Below are 6,465 nucleotides of genomic sequence, written 5' to 3'. Positions count from 1 at the left end.
AGCATTTTATAACTTCTCTCCAAGCAGTACTCCAATAGTAGCAGAATTTTGCTATGTTGCACGTTTATTTTCATTCAATTCAAAATATTTGCTAAAATTAGCAAATTAACCTATGTGTTATTTATAAGCGCATTTTAAAATTTTAGCATATTTGGGAATGTTCCAAATATTTTTCTGTTGTTGAATTTTTAGATTTATTTGTGGTCAGAGAACATGCAATGTATAATTTAAATTATTTTAAACATATGGGCTATTTTGTCCCAAAATATGGTCTATCCTGGTGACTGTTCTAGGTGCACTTGAGTATTTTTTTTCTGTTGTTGAGTAGGGTATTCTATATATGCCAGTTATTTCAATTTGGTTGATAGTGCTCTTCCAGACTTTTTATATCTTTACTGATTTTTCTCTAAATATTCCAGTAACCACTGAGAGAAGTGTTTTGACATGTTTGACTATAACTGAGGATTTCCTATTTCTTCTTTCAGTCCTGGCAGTTTTGATTCAGGAGAATATGGTCAGGAGACAGGGAACCTAAGATTGATTCACGCTGACTTCCTAGAACTGAATCAAAAGGAAAACCCCACTTCTCTACATCCAAGTAACAAAAGGATCAGGGGCTACTCCCTTTGCAACATCCCCCACCCCTTTTCTGCATTGAAGACGAAAAATGAAAGTGTCTTTGATTGGTTCCCTCCTGAAACCAATCAGACCGATTACAGGCCAAGTCTTCGTGTGTAACCTTGTAACTTTACTTCAGCCTCCGATTGGTCACCTTATGCAACCAATCAGACTGATCACAGGCCACTACTTCATTTACATAGGGTGTAAACCAAGTAACCAATTGGAAACCTCTAGAGGGTATTTAAACTCCAGGAAATTCTGTAACCAGTTTCTTGAGCTGCTTGCTTGGCCTGTTCCCACTCTGTGGAGTGTACGTTTGTTTCAACAAATCTGCTTTTTTTTTTTTTTTCATTGTTTTGTTTGTGCATTTCATCCAATTACTTGTTCAAAATGCCAAGAATCTGGACACCCTCCACCAGTAACAAGTAACAGTTCTGGTTCTGTGTATCTTCAGATCTGTTATTAGGTTATATATACATTTAGAATTGTATGTCATCTTACTGCTTTTGATCTCATCGACATTATGTAATATTCTTTATCTCTGTTGCAGTAATTGACAGAATTTTCTTTCAGTATAACAAAAATGTCACTTTGTCATCTTCTGATCTGCACAGTTTCAGATGTGAAATTGTAATTCTTATTGTCTCTAAACTCTTAGATGACCTGTTACGTTATTTTTTAACTCTTTTTTTATTTTTGGTAGTTTAGTTGGGATAATTTCTGTTTATCTTCAAGTTCACTTGACTTTTTTTCCCTATCCTGTGTCCAGTTTTTCTAAGAAGTGCATGGAAGGAATTCTTTATTTCTGATATCATAGTTTTATCCTTGGCATTTCCATTTGACTCTTTTTAAAAACATAGTTTTCATCTCTGAAAAATTGCAGCATATATCCATGCATTTTTTAATATTTCCACTGTTTCTTTGACATATTAAAAAATTAAGTTTCTCACCGATAATTTCAACATCTTGAACACACATATCTTGAATTTTTTCAGCTAATATTTCTTTTGGCAGGGGGTCCTTTTCTTACTTTTTGTGTGTTTGTCTCTTATAATTTTATTGAATGGCAAACACTGTATGTCAGGCCAGCATGGCAATACCTGTTCCATAAATCTGCAAAGTTGGGGTTTGATTTAAATTAATAAATTGATTTAAATACAGTTGATACTATTAATCTGAAAACAACTTTGGAAATTGAGGAAGGAAACATGAATTTTATTGAATGGCAAACACTGTATGTCAGGCCAGCATGGCAATACCTGTTCCATAAATCTGCAAAGTTGGGGTTTGATTTAAATTAATTTAAATTGATTTAAATACAGTTGATACTATTAATCTGAAAACAACTTTGGAAATTGAGGAAGGAAACATGAATTTTATTGAATGGCAAACACTGTATGTCAGGCCAGCATGGCAATACCTCTTCTGTAAATCTGCAAAGTTGGGGTGTTGAGCTAGTTTATGTTTCATTTTTCCTGTGGTCACCTTTAGTACACCACAGGCTTCACATTTTCCCGGTGGTGTACTGCCGCTACCTTACACTTCGTGCAGGGTCTGGGGAGTGGGAGGGTCTTTCTTAGAGCTCTGTTCTGATTTCAGCAGGCCCAGGTCAGCTGCAGTGTGAAGGGGTTCTCTCTCTAAGCTCTTGCCCCTCCTCTCTTGTGGCTTGTTATGTGAAAATAACGATAGTATTGGGAGAAACAGAAATTCTAATTTATTTTGGCCTATTAGTCTTGGGCAAGGCCTTATGTGCCTTGGCCTCAGGAGTGTGGTTTCCTCAGCATTACCTTCTCCTCCTCCTCAGCATCCAAGCTCTTCTTGTGTCTATGGGGAGTCTTGGGCAGGAACGAATTTCTCCTCTGCTGGCATAGCAGATCTCTGCCTTGTGTCACTGTGGGATCCTTGACCCCAGAGGGTTTCCTGCTCCTCTCTCAGTTTGAACATCTTTTTCTTCTCGCCTTCCTTCAACAGCAGAATGGTTTTTGTCTAGAATCAGTAATGGGGGAGTTTTCTGCCCCTCTTCAAGCAGTAGACTGTTATCGTGTGTTGCCTGGGGCAAGGTTTGCGGTGGGAGGTATGGTGGTTTCCTCCTCTTTTCTCTGCTACAAAGAAATTTTGCTTCTAGCTTTCTCTTTGCATCACCTTACGTTCTCTATACACCAGGAGAAAGAGAGGTTTATCCTACCCCTCCCCCAAGGGAAGAAAACTTTTGCTTATACTGCTTCTCTAAAAGCACTCAAACTCTGCCTGATTCCTGGGAGCAGGAGGGTTGGTTGGCCCTCCCTAAGTATCTTAAAGGTTTTGCTTCAGGTGAGACAAGGCATTGGGAAATGCTGAGGTTTCATGCCTAGACATCGCCATGGCTAAGGGGCTTTCTCTGGCTCTGCCCTGCCCCAGGCCTTCTAATGAGCTCCCACTTGAGGCCTGCGGAAAAGACCTGGAGACTCCCTTGCAGCTAGGACTCTGAGTGACCTATGAAAGCCCAACTGAGCTTAAAGACTTTGTTCAAAATTTAGCGTTTTTATTTTACTTTTATGTCTGCCATCTTTTCCTCTTATGCTCTGCCGAAAATGAAACCGTCTATGAGTCCCATCTCTCCTTAGTGGTGCAGGTCCCTCTTGTAGTTCAGTTTAAGTGGTTGCCTTGTGACCTCAGCACTCTGATATCCTCAAAGTTATAATTTTATACATTATCTGGATTTTTCTTGTTGTCAGATGACAGCGATTATCTCTGTGACTTTTTGTTTTCTAAGCACAAGTCCGAGCAAGATGATTTTTTTTTTTTAACTCAACTGGTTCAGTTTCTGTTAATAGATTATTTTTGAGTTAGCATTATAATATTGCTTTGCTGCAATAAAGTCCTTTGTAAAAATATATTTCTGGATGATTTTCAGTGAGGGCACTCTACTAAGTGAACTGTAGGCTACACTTTATATATTTTATTTCATATGTTTATAATAAGAATCCATGACACCTTTTAACTTAAAAATTGAATCAAAATAAAATCAGGCATACAAAATTAATAGTGATGATCTTAAATTGATTTAAATACAGTTGATACTATTAATCTGAAAATAACTTTGGAAATTGAGGACGGAAACATGAAAGTGTTCAAGTCTTCACGTTTTCATACCAGAAAAACAATCTTTATTACAAGTAAAACATATTTTTAAAAGAATAAAAGTCTAATGACTTCAAAATCTTTGTAAAAATAGTATTTCTCTTAATCTTAAAAGGGAAAACTTAGGAAATAATGTCTTATGTTAAAGAAGTATTAATTCAAATATTCATTTAGTTTAATTTTCTGTCTTTATTTTCTACTAGATCCTGCTAACATAAAATTTAATACTTTCTTTACAATTAAAGCATAATACGTAGAGTATAATCCTATTTTACTAAATGCATTTCTGCCTTAATATTCTACTTATTCATCTGTATATATATCCAACTATAATACATTAATAGATTATATAATCACAATGACTATTTCTTGGTTACATATAACATTTTGGATTTAAAAAATTTTTTCCTTTGCAATTAGCTGCAATTTTAAGTTTTAGTATAGAATCTATAATGTATTTTAAGAAGCAATTGTTTGTTTAATTAAACAAGCTTTTAAAAATTTTAAAATGGCTGGAAGAGTATTTAAAAGAATTTTAGGTAATCTTTAAAAGAATTTTTAAGTAATTATAAATGGTGAAATTTGTCTTCTTTGTGCTTTTATGTAACTATTTCTAATAATAATATTTCATTCTGGCTTCCAGATATTTAATCTGCACATGGTCATGCCTTTGAGAATATTGTACAAACACATTTGTAAAATTTCATATGTCATATGTATTATGAGGTAGACACATAGAGAAGAGCACACAATAACTGGAGGACATTGTAGAGAAACTCCAGAAATGTGTTCAATAAAATATAGCACCTTAAAGCAAAACAAAAAATAAAAATAAAAAATTTAACTCTTGGTGATTCTGAGATAAAAACAAACAAAACACCTGTATGTTTGTATCATAAATCAATTCTACATCATCTTTGATTGGAGATTAGAGGTAAAATCTAAAACACATACACACTAAACACACTCCTTACATATATATTACACTAGTGCACATTTAAATATATGTTTAATATGCAGGTATATGTTTATAATGTATACCATTTGAATTTAATTAGAAAATAGTATATGTAGAGGGAAATCAATCTCTTAAAAAGTGGTGGTTAGTGTTAGCAAAAGGCACACAGGGCTTAATAAATATTTGTGGAAAGAAAGAATGTATGAATGAACAGACGTATGTATGAACTGGTATCCAAATCTAGAGAGACAGAGTTATAGGGTTAACAGCCCAGTTGTTTTCTTATTCTCAGGGATTTTCCCTCCCTCTCATTCATACCCCAGCCAGGGACTCTGACGATAATTTGCAAAGAAAACATTCTGAAGAGTCTGAAGTAAAAGTTCATTTGTTGAACCCAATGTTTTCCCCCAGGCATTGGGAAAGGGAAGGCAGAAAAGCAGAGTGCAAAATGAAGTGATAGTGGATGCTAACAAGAGAACCCTTGAACACGATGGAACAGAAATAAGGTCATGCATTTTCTACTATCTGCCTGTCACCTGTGAACAACTTGCCACTTCAACAGTTCTGGTCACTTTTAAGCTCCCCCGAGGAGAAGATAGGAAACTTGGACACGCTGTGTGGGATTGAGAATCACGAAGGGACAGTCTTGCCAACTGGTCAAGACAGAACTGAACCGAACTCTTCGTTCACAAGTGGGATTCTCATAAGAGGAAGGAAAGCAGACACCGTCTGACACTACCCACATCAGGAAGTGGTGAACCTTAATGAGGGAAGAAAACAGATTCTATTAAGGGAAAAAACATTTAATCAGAAAATAAGGCTCTGGAAAGAAAAGGCCAATTGGGGCTTTGTCTAAGGAAATAACAGAATATTTTTCTGCCAGAGAAAGCAACTCCAAGGAAGGAATTTTCAGATTGACTGAACAGTATTGGTCAGCATCATTAGTACTTTCAGTGAGAAATAATTGAAAATAAACCAGAGCAAGCGTTCCCCACGTGGGAACTCTTAAACAGTCACCTGGGAACTGTTAAAAATGCAAATTCTTGGACTCTCCACCAGAATCACTGAATCAGAAACTCTGAAATGGGACTCAATAATCAGTAGTTTAACAAGCTCTCCAGGTGATTCTTATTCCAACTGAAGGTTGAAATCCCCTGGTGCTAGCACTGGAAGCAAATGAGTCACAGCTGTGAACAATCCCTACCATTAATCCCCTGGGTGGGATAAATAAAAATGAGAAACTAAAAAGTTAAATGATAGAGGTTGACCATAGTTCAAAAGCAAGGCTATACCTGAATATAAAATTCTTTCTTAACCTAGATACAAAATGGGAATATGTTTAATCATTTATATAGCATCTCGTTGGTTTTCTTCCAGCTTAATTGAGGTATGATTGACAAGCATTATATATATTTAAAATGTACATGATGTTTTCGTATACATTGTGAAACAATTACCACAATGAAGCTAACATAACCATGACCTCACCTAGCCACTAGTGTGTGTGTGTGTGTGTGTGTGTGTGTGTGTGTGTGGTAAAAACCCTTAAGACCTACTCTTAGCAAATTTCAAGTATACAGTACATTATTATTAACTATAGTCACCATGTTGTACGTTAGGTCTCCAGAACTTACTCATCTTTTAACTAAAAGTTTGACTAACTTCTCCCCCCAACCCCCGGTAACCACCAGTCTACTCTCTGTTACTGTGTGTTCAACTTTTTTAGATTCCACATACAAGCGAGATCATGCAATATTTGTCTTTTG

General features: G+C 35.8%; 1 long non-coding RNA gene across 1 annotated transcript; it reads left to right on the top strand.

The window, feature by feature from the left end:
* The first annotated feature begins 904 nt into the window (after positions 1 to 904).
* On the top strand, positions 905 to 6,181 carry LOC112635527. The gene is made up of 2 exons (XR_003121934.1): positions 905 to 1,046; positions 5,111 to 6,181. It is a non-coding gene; the product is annotated as an uncharacterized LOC112635527 (long non-coding RNA).
* Positions 6,182 to 6,465: the final 284 nt, after the last annotated feature.

This window comes from Theropithecus gelada, chromosome 11 (genome assembly GCF_003255815.1).
Source record: "Theropithecus gelada isolate Dixy chromosome 11, Tgel_1.0, whole genome shotgun sequence".
Taxonomy (NCBI): Eukaryota; Metazoa; Chordata; class Mammalia; order Primates; family Cercopithecidae; genus Theropithecus; species Theropithecus gelada.
The sequence above is the reverse complement of the archived record's forward strand: the minus strand, read 5'-3'. Positions and strand labels throughout refer to the sequence as shown.